The sequence below is a fragment of the Phoca vitulina genome, unplaced genomic scaffold (genome assembly GCF_004348235.1).
Source record: "Phoca vitulina isolate PV1807 unplaced genomic scaffold, GSC_HSeal_1.0 scaffold5, whole genome shotgun sequence".
Taxonomy (NCBI): domain Eukaryota; kingdom Metazoa; phylum Chordata; class Mammalia; order Carnivora; family Phocidae; genus Phoca; species Phoca vitulina.
This window is the reverse complement of record NW_022589708.1, coordinates 56,931,172-56,959,046: the sequence shown is the minus strand read 5'-3', so window position 1 is coordinate 56,959,046 and position 27,875 is coordinate 56,931,172. Positions and strand designations below refer to the sequence as shown.

Genomic DNA, 27,875 nt, shown 5'->3' with positions numbered 1-27,875 from the left:
GGGGAGGGGAATGAGGGGTTGGGTGAAACAGGTGAAGGGGAGTGGGAGATAAAGTCTTCCAGTTATGGAATGAATGTCTAGGAATAAAAGGCACACCGTAAGGAATATAGTCAAAGATACTGTAATAGTGCTGTATGGTGAGAGATGGTAGCTACACTTATGGTAAGTACAGTTTAGAGAAGTTGCATCACTATGTTGTCTACCTGAAATTAATGTAACATTGTGTGTCAATTATAGTCAAATAATGATTAAAAAAAAAAAACCTTCAATGCTACTTTGAAGTATTTAGTGGTGATACTGAATTGTTATTTTCTTAACTGTCTTATATAATTGTCTCATATAATGTCCTAAATGAATTGATCTTTATCTAACAAAGGCACATGGTATTTCAAATCTTTTAGCATGTGAAAGTTGGTGACTGTTCAATTACATACATTATACTCCCCATTACACATAGTGCAAGTGATTGAAACTGGTAAGGTAAAAAGAACAGGCTTCAGTATAATTAAATTGGGATTTCTTTCACCAAATAAAATAAAGAAGAATAACATTTTAAGAAGCATTTTGGGGGTAGATACTTTGTTATGTCTTTTAGGAGAAATGCATGAGGGACTGAAGAGGAAAATGAAGACTGTAAGAATGCTTTAAATTGTATGTTTGACCTACAGAAAGGTGTCCTTTTGGCCTTTTGTATTTGTGTCAACAGACAGGGTAAGTTTTTTAAATGCATTTATGGCCAAATTTTCATAGTGTGAAAAATGGTGTGGGGAATACAGAGATGAATACAGGAAAACTTAAGTGTATTTGGTATTACAGCATGGCTGAATGCTTTACATATCTTACTTGATCTCTCACATACACATACAGGGAAAAGGAAGTAAAATCAGAAAAATAACAGTTAATAGTAGGGCACGGACATGAGAGGAGGTCTCCTTGTCTCCAATTCTAGGCTCTTTCTGCCTCTCCAAGGAACTGAACATGTGCAACAAAACCTGTGGGCTAATAGGTTCTCTATTAACCAAGTAACATAACCAAGAAAATTTCATTTGGATGATAGCAAATTTAATAGTACCCAACCCATCATTTTAAAGTATGACTACTCTTAATTTTTTTTTTTTTTTCCATAAACCAGAAAAAAAAGTCAGGACACAAAGAAACAGAAACCTCTCAGTGTTTCACTCAGACTTTCTTCTCCACTAATTATGTAACTCTCATAATTACTTACAGGTCTCATAGCACATAATAATTAAAGCAATATTTCTGAAGTATTTTTACTGTAAAAATTAAAAACATTTAAAAGCTAAGAGAATAGTATCATCAGCTCCCATTTACTCAGCACCTGGCTTCAATAATCATCAATATTTTGCCAATCTAGTTTCGGTCATATCACACTATTTTTCCCTGATGAATATTTAAAACACCAAATGTTGTATAATTTCACCTGTACGTCCAGAATGTACCTCGTTATTAACAGATACTGACACCTAGAGCATCCATTATCACTCTGAAAACTATTAATGTTAATTCTCAATGTCATCTAATATCTAGTCCCTGCTTATTTTTTACTATGTAAAAATGTCCTTTTATGGTTGTTTTGCTTGAATCAGGATCCAAGCAAGGCCCACATATTGCTTTTGGTTGGTAGGTCTCTTAATATTTTTTCATGTAATTTATGGGTGGAACTAAATCTTTTAACTTGTTGAGTATCTCAAATTCTGAATTTGGCTCTTTGCATCCTTGTGGTACCTTTTAACATACTCCTCTATCTCCTGCATATATGGAGACACTTGTTTAAATTTTTTGTTTTGTTTATATGCAAGAATCTTTCATCAGTGGTATTATGTAGTTCCCACTGCGTTGTAGCAGGAGGCCATGATGTCTGGTCTTTTAGTGATGATACAACACCGCAGTGAGCTCAGATGGTGCCGGCCTAATCCATTCATCATAAAGCTTCCTGATAGACTTAATGGTTTAAACAGTTATTTATGGTAATTGCCTAGATCCATTCTTTCATTAGAGGTTTCAAAATAGTGACTTCATAATGCTATGTCTTCTTCTTTTGTTCACTAAATTTCTACTATAGACACAAATTTTCTCTAAATAAATAGGTGGTTATTTTGAAATAGTGTGTACAGGAAAGTAGATATTAAAGGTTTGATTTTTCTCTTTATTTGTAAGTCTTCAGAATACTGATTTGGTATCCTAGCAATCTTCAAAGGTGAGCAATTAGTTTGTCTTTTCTGAGTACCATTATGAATGAGTGGATTTTAGCATATTTGTAGTCTTTATCATGATAACTTTGCTTTGAAATGTACTTATGATATTAATTTAGATACTGTGGTTTTTTTTTTTTTTTACCCTTGCATATATCTTTTTAAAATTGTGGCAAAATATATATAACATAAAATTTACTCACTCAGATATCCTGGGAATCCACCTTTCTTAGCCCCAAACCTAACACCCTCAATCAACTACTCCATTAACCAGCTATTCTTATTCTCAGACTCAGGCGATATAGCATCTCAGTATATAAAGTCATGAATCCTTTTCCTCTTGAGCAAGGGCACCTTGATAGATTTAGGTCAGTGGTCCTCTGGCCAGGCTGCATATCCATGTGAAGGACTTGGACCAAAAGCCTCAGGGTCAGAGAGCTTTTCTCAACTGTGGGATGTTGGGGGGGTGGGAGAGAGTTGCCAAGTGAGAAATGGGTGGCATCACTTAGATACACTTCTCCTCTTCCTTTTCCAGTTTCCACATCTCTAATATGCCCAGAGTGGGGGGAGATATAAAATTCTATAGCCATATAAAGCTACCCTAAGGAAAACAATTAAGATGAACTCTCCTGGAATATCTCATTCTTCTGTCATGATTCAGTCATGTAGATGAGTCTATATGGCCATTCTTGCTGTGTGGAAGTTCATGGTTGTCTAGGAATCCAAAAAGTCTTTTTTTGGACTTTTTTTTTTGAAAGAAGACAATTTCCAATGAGTTTCTTGCATTAGGCAGAGTAAAATAAGGGCAGTTTGCTTTGGCAGACTGTATTTTCTAAAGAAGGCCTCAGTGAGAGTACTCATCCTGCATACTTTTATTCAGTATGGCCATTGTATGTAACCCATTCCTCCTGTCCATTTCTCTTGGACTTTGGTGGGCTTGTAACCACAGGAGCCAGTAAAGTATGGCAGAAGAGATGCTGCAACTAAGTCATAAATGGTGGTACAGCTTCTGCCTTGTTGGCGGGGACACTTAGAGCCCTGAACTGTCAAGGAAGAAGTCTGGCCACCTTGTCACAGGCATCTGGGCTTCTGAGGGTGTTCAGACCAAGTGGAGAGACCACATACAGGTGATATGGTAGAAACACCCACTCAGGTCCCAGCTGACAGTGAGTGTCAAATGAAAACATATTAGCACAGTCTTTTTAAAAAACGTTGTGCACATAATTGAATATCCATATGCAAAAAATAAGTGACCCATAACTCATACCTTATGCCCCGTACAAAAATTAGCTCCTCAAAATTAAATGTAAAAATTTTAACTATAAAACTTCTAGAAGAATACATAGGAGAAAATCTTTGTGATCTTAGATGCCATTTCTTAGACAAGGCCCCAAAAATTCAATTTGTGGAAAAAAATTATATAGTGGGCAGCATCAAAACTAAGAATTCATTAAAACATTAGAATCAAAACTTGTACTGAAAACCACAGTTTCTAATTCTGCAGTGCTTGGAAGGGCCAACTGAAGGACACAAAAGGCAAAACAATTAATATTAGCTCAGCTAAACTGAGAAGAAGGTTGAGTCAGAAGGAACTAAAAATTGTGAGTTTTATAAAAGAGGGTCAAACTATTAAAGCATAAGAGAACTTTTTGGGGTGGTGGAAATGTTCTATATCTTGATTGTGGTGGTGGTTATGCATTGTATGTATGGTCAAAGTCAGAACCGTGCACTAAAAAGGAGTTATTTAATTAAATATGAAATATACTTCAATAAACATGATTTTTAAAAATAGTAGGAGTCATAGTTCAAGTGTGACTTAAACCTTTGAGAGCTTATCCACATTTCAGTGAGAAATCATCTTTACTTATCTCCCAGTAACTATTTTAGTCCCTACATGTGAAAATCATCTTTACTATATTTTCAAAGGTTTAAAAATGAAATAAAGTTATTTACCACACTGTGGTTAATAGGCTATATCTGGGTGTCAAATCCACCTTTTTCATTCCTCACCAGATTTTGGTAACTTGAATAATTATTTCTAACATGGGCTTTATAAGAAAAATGTGCATCAGTAGGAAAGCGCCTAGAGTAAGGCCACTTAAAAAATGCTAACATTCTGGTAATTGTGAAAGTTTAAGATGATTGCATTACTCAGAGTTTTGGGCATATGAGGAATTTGCTCTAATGACCTGGTGTTATTCTAGAAGTCCTCCATGAAAGGCAGCACTCAATCACTTGTGGAAGTGCTAAGACTCACTTGACATGGTTATGTAATGTCCTCTTATCATTCTAGCAATGATAATAACACTAATGATAAAGAAAAGTAACTTTTCAAGTCTCAGTGTGTAGAAAAATAGGCAGTTTTGCGTAGGTTTGCACTCTGTAATCACACTTCATGAGCTAATATTTTAATGACACCTCCTGGATAATAATTAGCCATCTCAGCTTCTTACTTGTCATCTGAAAACTACAGTCACTGTTTCAAGCTTACCAGATACTGTTTCCTCCTCTTTCTTTTCAGTGAATAAGATATTAATATTCTTCATTTGGAAAATGTTACTCCCAACCATGCTAAAATTTCACCCTCATACAGATTTTTCCTAAGACTTACCAGGTGTACTTTGGTTGCAAGAGCAGATGGAAGTATAGTCACTAAAAATTCTGTCCAGTTTTTCATTTAAATACATGCTTGAATAGCCTATGGATTCAACCAGAAGAATCTGGTTAATTGCAGTATTTTGGTAAATAGCCTGTATTTTTTTCTAAAAAGCCTAGGATATAGACCCATCCTTTAATGGTTTCTTTTTATTTTAAAACAGTGAAATCAAGGGAAAATGGAGGCTTTGAGCTAGCTCTAGCTCATCCCAGCATTGGACTTTACCGACAGTCTTTTCAAAGCAAATTTAGACATTTCTCAATGATTTCAATGCTAGAATAGGGCGAACTCTGGGCTCATTTAAATGTCAGGCTGTGATGAGGTTGGGTTCCGTCCCAGGGGACAAATTAACACAGGAATCGGGGCTGCTGCCCTGGGAACCACAATGCCCCTTCTCTAGTGCTCTAGGGGACAACTAAAGACAAAGAGGGAAAATAGCTGGTATCAGCTAAGTTTCAAAGAGGATTAGATCACAGGGAACTAAAATTAAACTAAAACAAACACTAGTGTTCTTCCCTGCCTCTCCATACTCCATACTCTTCTCCGGTGACTGCTTAACTACAGCAGAATGAGCAACAGACTGGATATCAGAAGAGTCCCAGCACCACTACTTCAGTCCTACAATCTTGTGCATGTTGGTGGTATACATTCCAAGTCTCAATTTACTTACTTCCAAAATGAGAGCTTTGAATTAAATTATTTCCCTGGCTTCTTATAGCTTAAAACCATGCTATGTTGAGGTAGGGGAAGAACTGACCTTATGTTAATTTAATATGTGCTAAGGCTAAAGATTTATTCATGGAAGAAAGATTACAATTCTAATTTAAAGAAATTTCCCTACTACTGGATCCATGATATGCAAATTTCTTATTTTCTTTCTAGACACATCGTAATTACATTTTGTACTCTGGCTTTTTACATTCAACAGACTGAATTTCACATCCATAAATCTCTTTGGACTTCCGTTCCTCACTCCAACACAAGAAAGAGGCAGTGACTTCTAAAGAAACATTGCAGGGTGGAGCAAGATGGTGGGTAAAAAGCATATTCCACTTAATATTGGCCAGGCTCTTTGACATATTGTATATAAAATGCATAACATAATGCTTGGCTTACATATTTGTCCAGATTATATGCAGGCTGTACTATCCTAAGCATTTTATATACTTTTTAAAACATTCTGTGAGACATCAGGATTGCCCCATTATCTCCTACATTTTTGAAATGAGGAAATAGACTTAGCCTAAGTCAAAGAGGCATAGAACTTTAAATTTAAAGAGAACCTAAAAGGCTATCTTGTTCAATCTTCTCATCATTCAGACAAGAAAATCAAGCATCAGAGAAACTGAGGCATCTGTCTGAGGCCACTCGGGTAAGTGATCAAAGTGTTTCTTACATCTTTTGCCTCCTTCTGCACCAGGGTGCCATCACTGACCAAGTTCTCCTTTGTTCTTAAAAAAGATAATTTGACTTGTTGTGATGAGCACCAGCTACTGTATGGAAGTACTGTATACCTGAAACTAATTTTACACTGTATATTAACAATTAGAATTTAAATAAACACTTAAAAAAAAAGACAATTTGAGATAGGGAAATTTAGTAATTCAGAGTTACCTCTTGAGAGCATTACGAGGACAAGCTTGTGAAAAAAGATACCTTAAAAAAGAGAAGGTTCAAATTCAATTGAGACAAACACAGATTGGCTTGTGCATCATACGATTTGAGTTTTGTCCCTGACAGCTCTCAACACTTAGTATTTCCTAAGAATATTTAAGATTTTAAGATGCTTTTGTTGAATTAATGGACTTTTATTCATTAGAAATACCTGAGTTGATAAGAGATCCCAAATTCCTTGTTCCAGAAAGAGTGAAATAAATCTGGGTTCAGTATTCAGTTATGAGCCCCGTGAAAAATTTGTGTTCCATCCATATTTTTTTTTTTTTTTTTACTCAGTATGAGACGGTTGAAGAGAAAAGTAAATCCACTTTCCTCGTTTTCAGTAGTATCCATCAAGGGCTTTCTGTATATTGTGCATTGTGAGTTATTGTCAGTTGAAGGTGTAGTATAGTATTATGTTTAAGATCATAGTTGCTCCTAGACTTTGGGGGGAATTTGCCAAGCTATCCTGAGTGTCTCTGAGGTTAATCTATGGTTAATCAGGCCTACCTGAAAGTGACAAATCTCTAACTAGAGTTTCACCCTTTCTCCTCACACTTCCAGGGGGTCTTCTGAATTCCCAGAGTAGAAATCTCCCGGTTACTTCAATCTAGCAAAAGTTCCATTCTCCATCCTTCATAGGCCCACTTTGGTCCTGGCCTGCAAATCTGAGCCTGGATTAAGTCCTCCTACAGTCATGGTGATTGGACCAAAAATGCATGGCCATGCTCCCAGAGAAATCCCACCCTTTCTTTAGAAATCACAAGCTCCTTTAGCAGGTGTGTCCAGCATTGCAAGTTTTGTAGGAATTGAATTCTTCCTGGTTCCTTGGGAAAACTTTGAAGCAGCAACTTTCATATCCCTTGGTAGAATCTATAGATTTAATGATTTATAGGTTGTGAAATGGTAAAATCATCTTTAAGGCTGCCAAAAGTAAGTGGGGCAGGAGTATGGAGTCAGGGTAGGAATTCAGTTAAACACTGCATATACTGAAAACAAGCTGAATTCTGTTCTAAAGGGGTGCTGTGACATTATTTATCTTTGTAGCCACTAAAAACGTCAAAATAAAAAGTCTGTGTTGTTTGCACACTGTACATGGACAGGGTACCAAATGATTTATGTACCCTGCACGACAAAGTTCCTCTACCAGTAGCAAAATACTGTCCTGGTAGCTAGAGAGCAAACCTTTGGTGGGCTACATAGGACTACACATTCCTGTCCATGTCCTCACCTCTGATCAGTCTCACGTTCAATGGTCATTGCTAGGACAAATACATCTATTGATCATTTCTGTCCCTTATATATATTGGCCTGTTAGACAAACTGCTGATTTGTATCCAATTTCAAAGGGGAAAAAAAAGACCTTATTAAGAAAATATACATCTCCTCTAAAGATCACTTTAGGACAGAAATTGCTCTTGGGTGACAGAGGAAGAAGAGCTCGTGTTCCACGCACAGAATGGATATATTCTACCCACATGAGAGCTCTCAAAATGTATGGCCCCTTCTTAGACTTCTAAAGAAGCAAAATGAATAATCTACTGATTAGGACCAAGATTCTGGGCCAAATACTAATTTTTCCTATTTTATGGGTAAGAATTTCTTCTTATGTAATTGCATCTTTTGGACATGTGTACATGAACTATCCACTCACCGTATTACTCTCATTTGTGTTTGAATACTCCTGGTGCACTGGACAGACGGATCTGTTAGTACCACTTTGTGCCAGTCATGGCGATGAGGATGAAGAGTTTGCTTTCTCTTTTTAATCCTTCATTTCAGCCTATGGGTTGTAATTTATGACAGTGATGTTCAGAGCTCAGAGACTCTAAGTTTTCCAGAAGTTTTGAAGGGATTATAAGTGTTTGATTATATTTATTATTTAAAAATCACAATTCAAAAACATCATGCCACTCATAGGTGATATATTGCATTTTCAACATGAGAAGAATCTCTAATTTGTTAATGTGTGGTGCTAGTAAATTCTGTGTGTTTGAATGTGTATATATATGTGTATGTTTTCACGCTTAAGACTTGGACTAAAGTCTTCACCATTTCCACAGATAGGTGAACTTTCTGTAAAAGGGTGAGATCAGGGAAATTGTAGTACTTTCATGCAAATTCAGGTCTGCATGTGTCTTTTTACATGTAAATGTACAGGGAAGTACATATTTATGTTATATACAAGCCTCAATAAATTAAATGCCAAGGAGTACTTAGACATGCATTCTCAGCTGATGCCCCTGCCACTGAATAATCATGAATTGTGTAATAACAAGTGAATATATAATCAGTTGCACCACAGTGAAATTGAATTATAGATATTTTTGGAACTTTTAAGTTTTGGGTGCTTTTTGTTTAACTTTCACGTTCATAAGTTTCAACCTTTGGAACATAATTTCATATACTCCTATTTAAAGTTTTAGAATCACGATTGCCGAAAAGTATCTTGAGGTTTCAAAGCAAGCTGTTAAAATTTCCACTTTTATAATGCTTATCTGTGTGAATTACATTCTTCTCATTACTATGCAACCCAAAGGATACAGGAATATATTACATGTGGATTTTAATATAAGACTGTAACTGTCAATCACTTTCCTGATTTCAAATTTTTGTTTGTCAGGATTATTCCAGTGTTCTCACTGATGTTAAAACAAGTATGTTTTGCATATTTTAAACATAAACCTTGTAATCAAATATCCCTTATATCTATTTTATATATTGGGATTTTGAGTAAAACTTCCTGTGAAGTAAGAATTTTGCTACTAAATATCTGGTACTAAAAAAATCTGACTCAGGAGGTCAGTGGTTTGCACCCAACCTATTTTTAGGCTGCATGGCTTTGAACATAGAATGTAAACCTTGAAATTTCCAATAACAGACAACTTTATTTAATTCCTATAGTAAAAGACTTAGGATCAGGCTAAAATCTACTTTACTAGATTATTGCAGTAACTTAGAACCAAAATAAAATGTAAATGTAATTCTGTGTCAGGGATATTCTAATGAGGTAGATGAGGAGGGAAGTTAGTAGCTATTGTTATTTCAGACCTAAATTTAAAGCACAATGTGCTGGGATCCATGCAACATGTCTAATGGAAGACACAGATAAAGGGGAGAAACTGGTAATTTGAAAATGTTTACTCTTTGATTTGTGATCATTTTTTCCAGATTTGCTTCCCCGTAGTATTCCTTAGAAGAATATCAAAGCCAATTTCATTCCCTAAACATACCAGCAAATGAGTGGGAGATGAGGCTGGAATGGAATACTTGCTCTATATAATTCACAAGTGCCCCAATGAGCACATTTTAATTTGGGGACTGCTTATTTCTGCCAGTCCATCTATTGCATACATCTCCTTTTATATCCCCCAATGCATGTTCCAAAAAGGACCACTTGCTTTGTCATCACTGAGATGTCTGGGTCAGAATACCAAAAGGCATATATGAAAACCACACAGGAACAGTAAAACAAGTCACAGTAGACAGGTCTCACTTCCGCCCTCCTGGCTCCCTTCTGAGTCACAAACAAGCCCACTGGCCCTTGCAGACCCTGATAATCCTCAACAATGTGCTTCTGTCTGATAAAGAGCTGTGGATTCTGTTGCCTTGAAATGACTCAGAGAGAGTCACTGAGTGCATAACCCTCCACTAGAGAAACACATCTGAGTCACTGGGGGTCATTTCAGTTGAGAGCATGTCATAGCACTTAAATGCTGTGTCAAGGGAAGTCACTGTAATTCTTTGCAAAACTGTCCTCTCTACTCCAAAGATCATGATTTTTTTTTAAGATTTTATTTATTTATTCATGAAAGACAGAGAGAGAGAGAGGCAGAGGGAGAAGCAGGCTCCCAAGGAGCAGGGAGACCGATGTGGGACTCGATCCCAGGACCCTGGGATCACGACCTGAGCCGAAGGCAGACGCTTAACCATCTGAGCCACCCAGGCACCCAAGATCATGATCTTTTGATGGTCACATTCTTGGTCTGTAGGTTCTAGCCAGGAGCAAAGAAGCCTGAATGAATAGCTAAATACTAAAGAGTATGTAAGAGAGGATGAGTAATTTGAATCAACAACTTTCACTAAACAGTTCAATGTGTTGTGGAGATGACACAGTGTTTCTCTTTTCATCTCAGCTCTAACTACCTGTGGGACCCTTGGAAAGCAGCTCAGCCTCTGTGAGTCAGTTTCGTCATACAAAGGGAATTTATTAAAGTGCACTAGGTGGCTCAGAATTGCTGACAGGGCGAGAGAAACAGACTCTACCCTAAGCTTTCAAAACCAATCATGAAAACCATGCTGCAGAAGGGACCTCGTGAGGAACCGGCTGTTGCGGTCTTCATCTGCTGTAAGACCCAACCTAACTGCAGCTGCCGCCCATTCCAGGAACTTGACCTTTGTACAACTGTTATTACTACTTTCTTTTTTTTTATTTTTTATTTTATTATGTTATGTTACTACTTTCCAAACTGGACTCTTCATGGTCACCCATATCAACAATAAATGCCTTGGCAAGCCTTCACACTCACATTGCTCACTTCCAAATAGATGTCTCATGTGGATGTATCTGATTGGTGGACCTGATTGAGGTCTCTTGTCTGCATCATAGTGAGAAGGGAGGCTGGAACGGCCAATTCTCCTGACTCAATTCTGCTGTTGGAAGGTGGAAGTGATGACATGGGGAATTAAAAAAATGTAAGGAATGTGGAGAGTGCCCAAGTTCCCTTTCACCCTTATCTGTGTCCCACAAGATTGTCCTTTGTCCTCATGCAGAGTCACTTTGCTAGCACCTAGGAAATGGGAATGGAATTGAGGTAAGAGAGACAAATATTCCCTTCCACCTTCAGGGGTATATCCTAGGAGAGGCACTAGCCAGACTTATGACACTAGGATGGAACCCTGGGGATCAGAACTTGGTCAGGTAGGTGGTTTGCCTAGGGTCAACACAGATAAATCAACTCAGTCATCAAGCAAAGGCCAGAGCATGAGACACTACCTAGAAGGATGAGGGCCAAGTTGATGTGAGAAAGGAGTAGAAAGCATTGCGCTATGATGATAGAAATAAGGAGCTCACAATAGTAACTGTGAAGGCCAAAATGTGTTCTATTATGTGCTGCCCAGGTGGATGGGACATCCTATAGAAATAATAATCTTCCATTTGCATAGTGGTCTGAAATTTGTAAAATAATTTCACATTTTATACCATGTAATCTGAAGGTAAGGTAACTGGTAATATCCTAGTTTTACAGATGTCAAAGGATGGTGAGTAGAAGTGAAGTGGCTTCGGCCAGGGCTACCTGGCTACTCTGTGGAATCAGGACTCCAACTAGATGTTCATTCTACATTTTCATAAAGATTCTAGACAGAAATATGGGAAGACAAATGTATTGTGGGAGTTTTACTCATTTGACTTTACATGGGCTTACATGGAGAGGTTTTAAATTTGATCTCATGGATATTTTCTCTAGGGTTCTGATTGAAAACTCCAGAATCATGCAACTTAGGATTTGCACTTTAAATGACATTTGGGATGTTCTGTTTCAGACTTTGCTCTATTTAGCCCTTTCCACACCATCCTCACCTATAACAGCAGGTATTTGCTAATTATAAGAAAGACCAGCTTCTTTAAACCCTCAGAAATGTTTCCTTCCTTTGTGACTCAGCTGTTGAGCTGAAAACAGATGACAAGTCTTAAGAGAGAGAGACCTTATGCATTTGGTTGGCTGTTTCAAAGTGACATGCAGAATCAGAAAACTAACTCCTAGAGGCCTGGGATGGTCTTGGAGGTCTGGAGCTACTTCATGATAGTACCCTTCCAATATTAACCTTCAATGTCTCTCACAAGGCTCCTATTTGGATAAAGTCAGCCTCTGTAAGGGCACCAAATTAGTCAGAATTTTTGTCATGTAGAAAAGCTTTCTTGGTTTGCTTCTCTCTACCAACCCCCCCTTTGCTTGTTTGCTTTGTTTCTTAAATTCCACATATGAGTGAGATCATATGGTATTTATCTTTCTCTGACTGACTTTATTCCACCGAGCATTATACTCTCTAGCTCCATCCATGTCATTGTAAATGGCAAGATTTCATTTTTTATTTTGTGGCTGAGTAATATTCCATTGGGAGGTGGGTAGGGGGAGGGCTTAAATTGGTAATAGGTAATAGGTAATAGTGATGAGCACCGGGTTTTGTACAGAAGCGTTGAATCACTATATTGTACACTGTAACTAATATTATAGTTTATGTTAACTAACTGGAATTTAAATAAAAACTTAAAAAAGCTTTCTACTGAATGATACATGTAAACCATGAAGCTGTTCAGAGTTATTATCTATATATCTACAGAGTCTAGGAGAAAAGTAAAAGGGTACTTAATCATTTAGTGGTTTTAGCTACTTTCAGTTGTTAGGATATTTGATTGAATTTTAGTACTTGTCATACCTTTTTCCTTGGATTGTTATGAGTAAAAAAAGAGATATTGTTTGTGAGAACACTTTGAAAACTATAAAGCATCAAACAAATTATTGTGACTGTTTTAAAGGAACTGATAACTAAATTCTCAAACATACTTTCAGGCAGGGAAAAAAAAAGAACATTCAGTTACATATAGCTGATTCTCTGTCTCTCTTACCACACCAATTTTAGAGGCTAATTTTGTCATACATACATGATTGATTGAATATTACAGATTGTATGAATTGGCAAAATAAGTATGAACTCAAACGATGCTTCAAATGAAGCAAACTGATTCTAGTGGCTCCATAAAACAGGAAACATTGATTTTCCCCTCTGAACCTTCTTAACTACAATTTGCTGTATCATTGAACTTGAAATGAAGACTGCATAAGATTTTTTACACTTCCAGTTGCTTATCATTCATTCCAGTTGAAGGAGTTGGAGATGGGATAAGAGTTTCAGAAACTCAGTAGTGATGTTTAAAAGCCTCCCTCAGCCATAATCCTCCTGCGGAGCAAATCTGCATTCTTTTCCTGAATACTGCTTCTTGGGCTACTCTGCATTCAGGATTGCAGTGTTCTCCATGTCCACTACCTCCCGCTTCCAATGATTACATATAAATTGTTCTTTAGAGCCTTCACCATTACTCTTTTGGCATTAGGTACCAATCCTGGCAGAACAGAAGAAATATTACACAATATAAACAACGTGGCCCATCTAGCTCAAAATTAATTCTGATTCAACAAGTTAGTTACATTCCTCCCCAACCTGTTTTGTTTCAATGACTTGTTATTAATGAACTATAATCCATGGCTTTATATAAGTAAATTGTTCTTCACAATTTATGTAAGTAAACTGTGCTTCGGAAGTGAGCATCAGAATTCTCTGGAGATTCCCCCCGTGCCCCCAAAAAATACACTTGGTACTCCACCACAACCTGACAAATCAGAATATCCAGTATGAAATCTGAGCATGTGCGTTTTGAAGCATCTCCTTAGGGGACCTGCTACAAAGCTCTGATTAAGGACTATTTCCCTAAACTTTACCTATGTATTTATAACTTAAACATACAATGAACAAAATGCATGGGTTGTTACCAATATGTACCTTTATTATTATTTTTTTAAACCTACTATCCCTTTAAACTTTCTTCAATAGGGATAACTTTCCCCAGTCTTTAATGAAAGTTTTGGCAGGTCCCTTTGGCTTCTCTGTTCTCTTGTGTGATCTGTGGTTACTTTAAATGACAAACATGACCTCACTTTGTAAGTAGAATAAATATCCAGCTGCACATAATAACCAAAGCTCTAAACATGACTTTGAGATATATCTCCTTCCCCCAGTTTGGACCTTCTGGTTGTGAGTCTACATATAGGGAAGGTGGTCTTGCCCTCCAGGTCTCCTCTTAGCCTGCTTCCTCCCTCTCTCATATGCTTGCTTTTGTTTAGGACTTCTCCAACATCTAAATTCAGGTGGGGAGTAGAGGTGAGGGATAAGGCAAATTCCTACCTGGCTGGTTGGTTTTGAGCTCATTGATCCTAGCAGCTAATTAAAACGGTCAGACCTGGAAGGGCCTGGATGGTGGCTCTGCATCTTTATCAATGTGATATTTTCATGGGCTCTTAAGAGGTTCCCTACAGGAACCTCCCCGCTGTAGTTCTTATAACCTGAACAGATGTTTCTCTACTTTGGACAGTCACTAATACCCCACCCTCAGCCCTGGGCATTCATTATAAACTTACAGTCTCTTTTTGCTAAGAATTACTCTTCTCTTTAAGTGATTTTTTAAAGGCAGGGCTTAAAACTTCCTCACATGGGAGTCTCTCCAAGAAAGCCAACTTCTGATCTAGGCAAATACCCACATACCACTTGTTTTCATGATCAGTAGTGTGGAGGCTGATGCCAACAGGGTAGCCTCTTCTGGTTCTGCCCTCAAGGTTCCTCCAGCCCCTCGATTTCCCAAGATGGAGCCATGTCAAAGCCCTCTGAGAGGTCCCAGTAAAGCCCCCCTCACTTGTGGTTAGAAGGAACCCTCCTGCAAAGGGGTGGGGATAACTCACAGCTTGACAACAGCTATTTCCAAGCAAATCTTTTCACTAATCTGCCCATCTTCTCTGAAGCCCTTTTCTATTCCTGATCAGGCTGAGGAACCAGGAGTCATGGAGCAGATTCTTAGGAACATTTCTTCAGTTAATCTGCACATGAGATGGGACAGTCTATCTTACATTCACTTTAGTGTCCTGATCTCTGTCAAACTGGCCTCACAGTGGAAACTGATATAGGCTAAGTCCCATTCAACCTTTCTGTTACATATATGTAGCCTGAATTGTAAGAGTTTAAACACACCATAAAACCACTGGTCAGGGATATTAAAAAAGGATTGACCTGTCCCCCTCATGGAGGAAGGAGAGTGGCAAGACCCCAACACAATCACTTTCATTTTTCTGTTTATGAGCTTTCTAGATAATTCATGTTGGGGCATTGTCCTTTATCCCATGTTGGGCTGAAAGCTAGTTCTGCTTCTTTCTCATTTACTCTTTCTTTAGAGTACCAGTTTAGGTAGCTCTAGACCAAGAAAGGAACCTGTCTCAAGTGCTTGCAAGTATAACACTCCATTCTCAGCGTTGGAGGTCTGTGGATGAAAGCTTCCTGAGGTCCATGAACCTCCTGAAGTTGAACACCATCTCTCTCTATGGCTTCAAGCAGGGCAGTAACTTCAGAACAGATAGGCCAATATCTAGCATTCTGTACTGACCAATCTTAAACAACCACATGTTCAGGGTAACTGTCCAGTCCAGGGCAAGCCTAAATGAATTTCATTTCTAATTTCTTTACCAGCATGAGATGAATACCTAGCATTAGTGTCTTCCTTCCATGTGTTCTAGCTCTACTGCAAACATGTGTGCATGCACAAGAACCCTCTCAAATTGGTCCCTAAGAACAAGCAACAATTTCTGGCACAGCCACTCCAAATTCATACAGTCAAGACGCATTGTTCTCCCTCCAAATCTCTCTGAGGGATACAAAACTCTGGCTCACATTTCACAACTCACATTACTAATGAAACCCTTAACTTCTCAGTCTAAAATACAGACATTAGGTTGGAGTACCTGGCTGGCTCAGTTGGTAGAGCATGCGACTTTTGATCTCAGTGTTGTGAGTTTGAGCCCACGTTGGGTGTAGAGATTACTTAAAAATAAAATCTTTAAATAAAATACAATAAAATAAGGACATTAGACTAATGAAGACTTTGTATTCCTCCTCAGGAATAATTATTGGGTAACTTTTTGAACTTTTTTTTCAATTACAAAACTCAGTTTTGAATTATTTTTCTAGATGATATGGACCCTCTACCTTAAATGTAAATTCAAGTCTCATTTTGGATTCAGAAAATAGCTTGTAGCTTCACAATGGAGGCATTTTTTGTTTGTTTGTTTGTTTAGGCCTCCTGGGAGGAACTGTTAATCATTACAAAGCTGACAAGAAGGTTTGAGTTCCCCTCCCCTTCTACTTTTAGAAGTTACATTTTAGCCTTCTTACATTTGTTTGAACCCTCAGTAGCAAAGACTTACTGAAATAAAAGCATGGACTCTAAAACTTTAAACAAAGAAGCAAACACAAATAAGTAGATATTTAAAGCAGAAGAGCTGTAGGGTCACTTCTACAAAATCATCTCAATAAACCACTGTATAGAAGTATTTGGGTATCCTTGGAAAAGTTTGATTAAGAGATATTACAGTTAACACAAGAAAATATCTCAGTAAAACTTAAAGACTGAATTAAAGTTAAAGAGACATGACTAAAATGAGTCAATATTTTCAGGAAATGTGAGAAATACTTCGATATGCCAGTATTCTGCCATTTTAAATAGAGATCCAAGGTAATCCTGTTTTTTAAAGATAGATTACCAAAATTTGAAATTCTTTTTGAGAGCATAGAAAGAGTGTAATACTCCCCAGACTCTGCCAAAATCAGTTTTGCCATTGTCCATCTAGAAGACTTAATAAGAGCTTTGCCAACACATTCAAAATGAAGGGATGACTAAAAAAAATCACATTTGACTTATTTAGAATGATGTTTCAAGGCTAAACCTGAAGTATGCAGATGAATTATGCAGATGAATTATATACTTCCACTGTGCTTTGGAAGCTTAGATGTGGTCTGGGATAAAGAAATGTTGACTATACATGTTCTGGAAGGTGTTTAAAAGCAACAGAAATTCAAAGATAAAGAAATACTGTCTGATCTACTAAGGGATCTGAATGTATAATAAATAAAACTAATGATCGCGGTTTTTTTCTCTCTCAGTTTCTCTGTAGAGTTTATCCAATAGAACTTCCAAGTTCTATTTTAAATGAAAAAGAAAAACCACCACCACCACAATCACCACCAACCTAGATTGCTTGTGATTTTAAACAACCCTGTTTTAGTTCCCTTATTTAGGCTGAAGACTGAACATTTTTCTCAATAACAGAAGGACCACATAGTGTTAAAATGTAGAAAAGTTGGAAAAACAATCATGGAAAAGAATCTTTAAACTGTGTTGGCTATTGCCTTTTCTAACTTAATCCTCTGCCTGTAGTGTTCTTCCTAAGGGCAGAGAAGCATACCAGGATTGATCTGAAATGATTTAATTCAGCACCATCAAGCTGTCTCATGACTCAGGGAAACTGTTTTTTTTTTTTGCTTTTTTTGTTTTTTTTTTAGTTGTGGTGTCATCATAGATTTAAGCCTCTTTTATAGCTATAGTAGTTACACATGACTATAAAAGATTATATTTTTAATTAAACACTGAGAAAAAGAAATCTGTAATAAAGTTGCATTTAAAATGCCATGTAATTTAGCCTTTATGATTCACCATATTAGTTTGGTTTAGTGGGTTTCCTTACCAATTAACATTTACTTTCACACAAATCAGTAATACAAATACAGGTATATAGCAATGTGGATTTTTTTATTCCAACACAGACTCTTTTTATTTGGTAGTTTTTTTCTTCCTTCATCACTAATCTACCCACACATGCAGAAGTTTATGATAGTTGAGTATTTATCTTTTATATAATACTCTCATATTAAAAATGTTTACATTTTATCCTACTCCAAACATTTTAAAATGTAAATGTAATCAAGTTATATTTTGTCATTATTACCCTCTTTTAAAAATACTTTAAGTTACTAAGTTAGCTAGTAAATCACACATTTGTAAGCTTAACTTCTAAGGCCAACACACTCAGCTTCTAAAGTTATTTTATTTTTGTTTCTTTATATTTGATAATGTATAATCTATTTTCCATTGTGAAAGTCATGTTTATGTAGAATGGAAATGAGATCTTCCAGAGCCACTTTTCCTATAAGGCCGAAAGGCATATTTCGACAACTGTTTTTTCTGTGAGTGTTATTAGCTAGTGTTCTTTTTTAAAATTTTTTATTTAAATTCTATTTAATTAACATATAGTGTATTATTAGTTTCAGAGGTAGAATTTAGTGATTGATCAGTTGCATACAACACCCAGTGCTCATTACTTCAAGTGCCCTCATTAATGCCCATCACCCAGTTACCCCATCCCCCCACCCACTGCCTCTCCAGCAATGGCACTACTAGGTATTTATTCAAAGGATACAAACATAGTGATTCGAAGGAGCACATGCACCCCGATGTTTATAGCAACAGTGTTCACAATAGCCAAACTATGGAAACAGCCCAGATGTCCATCGACAGATGAGTGGATAAAGAAAGGTGGTGTATATATATACAATGGAGTATTACTTAGCTATCAAAAAGAACGAAATCTTGCCACTTGCAATGACGTGAATGGAACTAGAGGGTATTATGCTAAGTGAAATAAGTCAATCAAAGAAAGACAAATACCCTATGATTTCACTCATAGGTGGAATTTAAGAAACAAAACATGAACATAGGGGAAGGGAAGCTAGTATTCTTTCTAAAAACTGAGATGCCCCAGAATAGAATTTTGGTTAATTACAAGATGCTGCTATGCTGTTCCCCTTTCTTGCTGCACGCATTCTTACTTTGCTACCCTCATTAGTAAGTGAACTCTTCTCAAGTGAGATGGTAATAAGCCAAGTTTACTGTACTTGTGAGTATCACTACAAATAGCACTGCTATTAGAAGCCTAAAAACAAATCTAAGTGACTTATTTTTAATATATAAGATGCCAGTATTTAGCCTGTTTAGCAATACCCTCATGAATCGTATTGTTTATGAGAAAGTTACTTGTTTATCTATGTCAATTGTGACTCTCAATGCAGGTATATTTGCTTTTACACAATTGTTCGGTTTTGTTTGCATTTATATCAGAAAGCCAAATTCAGCACACCTTTTAAAATTCTGAAGCCTCTGATAAAACCTGAAGTCTTCTGAAATAGCAAACTCTGTTTATAGATCAACTCAAAGAATAAACAAACTGTCATCTCAGTCATTAAGGAACTAACTTTATTTCTGACTGGACAGTACCCACCTTAACCAAAATAAACCCACCCACTCTCTTCTTATATCAGAATCCACCCTTATCCAATTCTACATAATTCCACCTCAGGTAGGTTGATTTGCCTCCTCCTCTTAGTCCTTATTATTAGTCTCTTAGTACTTATTTAGAATAAAGCTGGTTTTATTCTGTATTACATTTTTTCCCCCAACAGGAACTGTCACAGGTTTCCTATCTGAGGCAGGAACAGCTTTAATTTCAAGGTTTTCTTGATAGTGCTTCAGAATGCTTCATTTTAATATTAAAGATCAATGGGCTTCCTGACCCCTATATGCCCATCTAATCCTCACTTGGAGTTCTTTTTCTGTCCCTGGTTTCTGAGCACTGCAAGTTCTAGTCTCTTCCTACTCCCAACAGGAAAGGAAATTCTTAGGCTTAACTAGCTTCTCCCCACCCTCCTACTTGCTCTCTTTGCATGTTCTATAAGTACAACTCTAGTATAAGCTTGTTTGAGTCAAAATTGGAATCTTTTTGAAAGAAAGCTAATGAGGGGCGCCTGGGTGGCTCAGTCGTTAAGCGTCTGCCTTCGGCTCAGGTCATGGTCCCAGGGTCCTGGGATCGAGCCCTGCACAGGGCTCCCTGCTCTGCGGGAAGCCTGCTTCTCCCTCTCCCACTCTCCCTGCCTGTGTTCCCTCTCTCGTTGTCTCTCTGTCAAATAAATAAATACATGGATGGGACTGGAGGAGATTATGCTAAGTGTTATAAATAAGTCAAGCAGAGAAAGTCAATTATCATATGGTTTCACTTATTTGTGGAACATAAGGAATAGCATGGAGGACATTAGGAGAAGGGAGGGAAAAATGAAGGGGAGGAAATTGGAGGGAGAGACGAACCATGAGAGACTATGGACTCTGAGAAACAAACTAGGATTTTAGAGGGGAGGGGGGGTGGGGGGATGGGCTAGCCCAGTGATGGGTATTAAGGATGGCACGTATTGCATGGAGCACTGGGTGTTATACGAAAACAATGAATCGTGGATCACTACATCAAAAACTAATGATGTATTGTATGGTGATTAACATAACATAATAAAATAAAATTAAAAAAAAAGAAAGCTAATGAATGTGCTTATGTATGGATGTGAATGGTAAGGGAAAGTGAATAATCAAGAATAACACATCCTCTCAGATGAGGGATGTGTAACTGGTATGACATAGTATCCACGGATTTCATGCCACAGCCTGAGATGGAGATGCTTGCAGGAGGGAAGGGAATGGAGAGAAATAACAGTTTCATTTTGAATATATTAAGTCAGGGATGCCTACTGGATATCTAAGCAGAGATATTAAGTGCAGAATTGGATATATGGGCGGGAGCTATAAATTCAGACTTTGTCAGGTGATAAATGTATTTCAATTTATGGACCTGGATGAGATGAGCAGGTAGAGAAAGGAGGAGATAGGCACAGATGGAGTTTCACATTTTTGGCAGTTTAGTGCTTGGGGCAGTGGCAGTCACAGTGGTAGAGGCACCCAGAAGCCCGGTACTGACCTTCGGCCAAGATAAGGATAAAAAGAAGTAGTTGGTGATTTATAACATGCTGAGAGGAACCAAAGCTCCCCCACATGCCCCTTGTAGAACTTACTCTGAACTGTTAACTGAAAATGTATGGCTTGATGGTTTGCACTGATTTAACTGGTTATGCAGCTTGATTTTAGCCACAAAACCAGTGTGATATAAAAGACCCTCAGTAAACATGTCTGTTGGCTCTCTTGAGAGCAAGGCATCTCTGCAACTGATTACAGGCCAATAATCCAAAGATGAAGCATAGCCTGTGCCACTGAGAGAGGATCCTGGAAACTCTATCTGGAAGTCTCAGAACTCTTAGATGTTTGCCTGCATTTTCTTTTTCCTGCTGAACTGTGTCCTTACTTTTACTGAAGCCCAAAAAGAGTATACCCTATGAAGGTCCATGATCCTTTCAATTATCCAACTCTGTGTAATTGCTGCAGGATGAACCTCCTGGATGGGACCTAAAAGCAGGATATCCCAGGCTATAGCAATGGTAGAAGTTAGGCAGACTGCAGCATGCTCAAAATCTTTAGTCTGTTCAGACACCTCCTGAGAATACTGGGGAGTGGCCCTGTCATTTAGAGGAAAGGATGGGCAAGAATGAGGCAATGTTAATATCATACACCTAATGGAACTAGAACAAACAAAGCTCCAGGTGAGTACAAGGAAGGAAATAATAAAGATCAGAACAGAAATAAATGAAATAGAGACTAAGAAAACAATAGAAAAGATCGGTGAAATCAACAGCTTGTTCTTTGAAAAGATAAACAAAATTGATAAACCTTTGCCAGACTCATCAAGTAAAAAGATGACCCAAATAAATAAAATCAGTAATAAAAGAGGAGAAATAACAATATGACAAAAAGTACAAAAAATTATAGGAGACTACTATGAAAAATTACGTGTCAACAAATTGGACAATCAGGAAGAAATGGATAATTCCTAGAAAACACAAAATCTTTAAAAACTGAATCAGGAAGAAATAGAAAATCTGAACAGATGAATTATTAGTAATGAAACTGAATTGGTAACCAAAAAACCCCAACAAACAAAGCCTAGGACCAAATGGAATCACAAGTTAATGCTACTAAACATCTAAAGAAAAATTAATGCCTATTCTCCTCAAACTATCCCAAAAGATAAAAGAGGAAAGAGATCTTCCAAATATATTCTAAGAGGTCAGCATTATCCTGATACCAAAACCAGACAAAGATGCCAAAAAACAAAACAACAACAACCACAACAACAAAACTGCAGAAAAGAAAATACCCCTGATGCACACAGATGGAAAATTCCTCAACAAAATATTAGCAATCTGCATTTAACAATACATTAAAAGGATCATTCACCTCAATCATGTGGGATTTCTGCCAGGGATGCAAGTATGGTTCAATATTCACAAATCAATCAATGTGATAAAACACATTAACAAAACAAAGGATAAAAATCATGTTATCATCTCAATAGGTACAGGAAAAGCATTTGATGAAATTCAACATTCATTCATGATAAAAACTTTAGACAATGTGGAGTTAGAGGGAACATACCTTAATATAATAAAGGCCCAATATGAAAAACCCATGGCTAACATCATACTCAATGGTGAAAAACTGAGAGCTTTTTTTCCTAAGACCAAGATAAGACAAGAATGTCCACTCTAGTCATTTTTATTCAATTCAACATAGTACTGGAATTTGTAGCCACAGCAATCAGACCAGAAAAAGATATGAGACATCCATATTGTTAAAGAAGAAGTTAAACAGTCACTATTTACAGATGACATGATACCTTTCATAGAAAATCCTAAAGACTCCACAAAAACTACTAGAATAAATGAGTTCTAGTAAAGTAAAGCTGCCAGATGCAACATGAATACACAGAAATCAATTGTATTTCTACACTAATATCAAAATAGCAGAAAGAGAAATTAAAAAAATAATTCCATTTAAAACTGCACCAAAGAGACTAATATACATACGAATAAACTTAACCAAGGAGGTGAAAGACCTGTACTCTGAAAACTATATAACACCGATGAAAGAAGTTGAAATTGACACAAATGGAAAGATACTGCATGCTCATGGACTGGAAGAATTGTTATTGTTAAAATGTCCATACTACCCAAAGTGATATACAGATTCAATGCAATTTTTATCAAAATACCAAAACCATTTTTCGCAGAACTAGAACAAATAATCCTAAAATTTGTATGGAATCACAAAAGACTTCAAATAACCAAAGCAATCTTGAGAAACAATAACAAAGTTAGAGGTATCACAGTTTCATATTTCAAGATATACCACAAAGCTGTAGTAATCAAAACATAATGGTACTGGCACAAAAATAGACACATAAGTCAACAGAACAGAATGGAGAGCCCAGAAATAAACTTCTGATTATATGGTTAATTAATCTATGACAAAGGAGGCAAGAATATACAATTGGGAAAAGATATTATCTTCATTAAATGGTGCTGGAAATACTGGACAGCTACATGTAAAAGAATAGAAATGGACCACTTTTTTGACACCATACACAAAAATAAACTCAAATGGGTTAAAGTCATAAATGTGAGATCTGAAACCATCAAATTCCTAGAAGAAAACACAAGCAGTAATATCTCTAATATTGGGCATAGCAACATTTTTCTAGATGTCTCCTCAGGGAAAAGAGAAAAAAGCAAAAATGAATGATTGGGACTATACCAAAAGAGGGAAAAAAAAAAAAAAAAGCTTTTGCACAATGAAGAAAACTATTGACAAAATAAAAAGGCAGCCTACTGAATGAGAGGAAATATTCACAAATGATATCTCCAAAGGGGTTGATATCTAAAATATATAAAGAACTTATACACCTCAGCACCAAAAAATCTGGTTGACAAATGGGCAGATGACATGAATAAACATTTTTCCAAAGAATACATACAGATGACCAGGAGACACACGAAGAGATGCTCAATATCACTAATCAGGGAAATGCAAATCAAAAAACATCAAAAAAACAAGAAATGAAAAGTGTTGGTGAGGATGTGTAGGAAAAGGAAACTTGTGCACTGTTGGTGGGAATACAAACTGGTGCAGCCAGTTGGGATTTCCTCAAAAAATAAAAGTAGAAATACCATATTATGTACTAATTCCACTACTGGGTATTTACCCAAAGGAAATGAACTAATTTGAAAAAAATATATGCCCCCCCCTGTTTATTGCAGCATTATTTACAATAGCCAAGATACGGAAGCCACCAAAATCTCTATCAATAGATGGATGGATGCAGAAGATATGATATCTATGTACAATGGAACATTACTCAGCCATAAGAAAGAATGGGATCTTGCCATTTGTGACAACATGGATGGACCTAGAGGGTATTATTCTAAGAGAAATAAGTCAGATAAAGAAAGACAAATACCAAATGATTTCACTTGTATGTGGAATCTAAAAATCTAAACAAATGAACAAATGAAATAAAAAGCAGAAACAGACCCCTAAATGTGGAGAATAAACTGATTGTTGCCGGAGGGGTGGACAGTGGAGGTATGGGCAATATAGGTGAGGGGGAGCGGATATACAGGTCTTCAGTTATGGAATAAATAGTCCTGGGGATAAAAGGCACAGCATAGGTAGTTATAGTCAATCGCACTCCCTCATACTGTACGCTGACAGATGGTCACAGATGCTACGTCGTGTGAGCATAACATAATGCATAGAGTTGTCCAATAGCTATGCTGCACACCTGAAACTAATGTAGCATTGTCTATCAACTACACTTCAATAAAAAAAGAATGAGGCAATGTCATCTTTGTATATGGTATAGCCCCTGGTACATAGTAGAAAAATGTTTTTGAAATAAGTGAATGAATTAATGAATGCACAAATGAAGAGAGGTGGTCATAGAGATTTGTTTTTCTGCAGCTTTAAACTCCAGAGGGTGGTTCAAACAATAGCAGTTTGATTTCTCCAAATTAGGCCTAGCAAACTCCTGTGTCAGGGCCTGTGCCTTTGCTTTTCCTCTTCTTAGACCACATCCCCCACACACCCTCAAAGTTCACTCCCTTACTTCATTCAGGATAGTGCTCAAATCAGGAAACCCTTGTTGATCACCGTATCTAACAGCGTCCCCTAGTCTCTCCCTCTTTATGCTGTGTTATGTTTTTCATAGAACATCTCACCCCCTGATCTTATATTATCTGTGTATCTGTTGGTCTGCGTATTTAAGGACGGCCACATCAGAATGTTAAGTTCCATTTGAGTAGGTGTTTTGTATCTTGTTCACTGCCCTAATTCTAGCGCCTGGAACAGTGTCTGGCACAGATTACATGCTCAAAAAAACATTTGCTGGATGAATAAACTCTCATGCCCACACTGTGGGTCTCACCCATATGGTTGTACATTAGAGTGAGCAAACATCCTGGTTGCCTGGGACTGAGAAAATTCCCTGGCTGTAAAACAGTCAAGTAAGTCATGCTACTAAACTTCTGTTTTAGCTTCTTGCTTTATCATTCATTCATTTGTTGATCAATATTTATTTAGCACCTGTCATATAACACGCACTGGCTTAGATACTGGCATCACAGCAATAAATAAGTCAGGTAAAGCTCCTGCTGTCATTAAGCTATATTCCTCAGCAGGGGCATTAGCCTGGACTAATGGCCCTTGGATGCTGAGGTTCACCCTACAGAGTACGACTGACATTAAACCCCAGGAGATGGTGGGCTGAAGTGTCACTGGCCAGCAGGTGTTGCTCAGGAGAGATGCAGGCCATGGTGGGAGTTGAATCCATGCTGTAGTGGAAGTTCTAGTAACTTCCAGCAAGAACTCTGGTGTCCTGGATTCTGGCCAACACCTTCATTCAGTCTTTAGCTAAGATATATCAAAACCCACATATGCTTCTATTCATAAGTATTTTAATTTATTTTCACAGTTAACATTATTAATAATGGTTAAACATCTGGTGACTGGAAGCATCAGCAGGGCTAGCCTTAGGCAAAACTGAAAGAAAGGCAAAATTCCTGCTTTCTTCCTACATCTAACCTTCGTGGCAGAGTCATCATGTAACAATACCCTTTCAGGTCAAAATTAACCAGTTTGAGCCTTTTCTTTTATTCTCCAGTATTCTTCCCTACTCAGAAGTAGCCCTTAGTCTTATTCCTCATTGTTCTGAGAAAAAAAATTCTTATATTCTTGTAGACATATATGCTTGTTAGATCATCAACCATCAGATAACCTATGTTCATCATAGAATCCTGAAAGTAATTTACTCAAACTATTGACTCTAGTGACTGGAATTTTGTGGGGTGTGTCATGCCTGCCATGGAGAGAGTTAACTCTTCACATATAAGGGGTTAGCCTTGACCACCTCCAAGAGCTGCAAAATACACTTAAATTTTCCATTTCAGTTCTCATACATCTTATTTCCTCATTGGTGGAACACCATTTCTTTCTGCCCTCAGGCCAGTAGGCCCATGATAAAATTCTTGATTTCATAAAATATATGCCATGGACATTTTGTTTTTATTTTGTTTTGGTTTGTTCATTTTTTTTTTTTTTTGACATTTTGAATTCAGTATACAGCTTCCACTTTCTCTTCAAATGGTTTAACAGTTTCCCTTGAATAGTGGGGACGTGGGTAAGGATGGTATTTGAAGAATACTTGGCTCTGTGCATGGCTGTTTGACTTTCTCAGCATCCCTGTCAAGCACTTTAATTATGCAAATGAGCACTCCTTAGCAGAGGGGTTGGGGGAGGTGTGTCAGAGAGAGGAACAGTACAGACAAGTGCTAGACAGGAATTAGGCCAAGAATATCCACACTTCCTATACTGAGAAAGCTCCCAGGGATTTTTTTTTCCTGCCAAGATAAAAAATAATTTGAAAGTCTGCTCTTTTAACTTCTTTTACAGTTTTCTTCTGTCCTACTTCCTGTTCCAAAAAAAGTGTAGATTTTTAAATGCTGGTTTTTGTTTTAGCTTCTTGAGTGTCTCTTTCTCCCTGTAAGAGAATGCCACAGTAAAATAAGAGTGGCGTTGTTCATATTAATGTCTAAGTTTTATAGTATAAAAGAGTTATCTTTGTTGCCTTCTTAGGATCAGTAGGTTCTGACTCAAAGATGGAATCTAATCTGGAGAAAAAGCATTTGACAAAGTACAACATCATTCATGATAAAAACCTTCAACAGAGTAGGTTTAGAGGGAATATACCTCAACATAATAAAGGCCATATGTAAAAAACCTACAGCTAATATCATCCTAAATGGGGAAAAACTGAGAGCTTTTCCTCCACAGTCAAGAACAAGACAGCAATGTCCACTCTCACCACTTTTATTCAGCATGGTACTAGAAGTCCTAGCCACAGCAATCAGACAACAGAAAGAAATAAAAGCCATCCAAATTGGCAAGGAAGAAGTAAAAATTTCACCCTTTGCATTTGACATGGTACTCTATATAGAAAACCCTAAAGACTCCACAAAAAAACTGCTAGAACTGATAATCAAATTCAGTAAAGTCACAGGATACAAAATTGACATACAGAAATCTGTTGCATTTCTTTTTTTTAAGATTTATTTATTTGAGAGAGAGAGAGAGAGAGAGAATGAGTAGAAGGCACAGAGGGCGAGAGATAGGGAGAAGGAGAGAAATTCTCAAGCAGGCTCCATGCTGAGCATGGAGCTGGATGCAGGGCTTGATGTCATGACCCCAAGATCACAACCTGAGCTGAAACCAGGAGTTGGGCACCCAACTGACTGTACCACCCAGGCACCCTGCTGTTGCATTTCTATACACCAATAATGAAGCAGCAGAAGAGAAATTAAGGTATCAATCCCATTTAAAATTGCACCAAAAACATTAAGATAACCAGGAATAAACCTAACCAAATAGGTGAAAG

The 27,875-nt window shown here is 37.3% G+C and overlaps 1 long non-coding RNA gene across 1 annotated transcript in view; it reads right to left on the bottom strand.

The window, feature by feature from the left end:
• The window catches only part of LOC116631646, a 672,682-nt gene that overhangs the window by 164,831 nt on the left and 479,976 nt on the right, over positions 1–27,875 (bottom strand). The window lies entirely within an intron of this gene.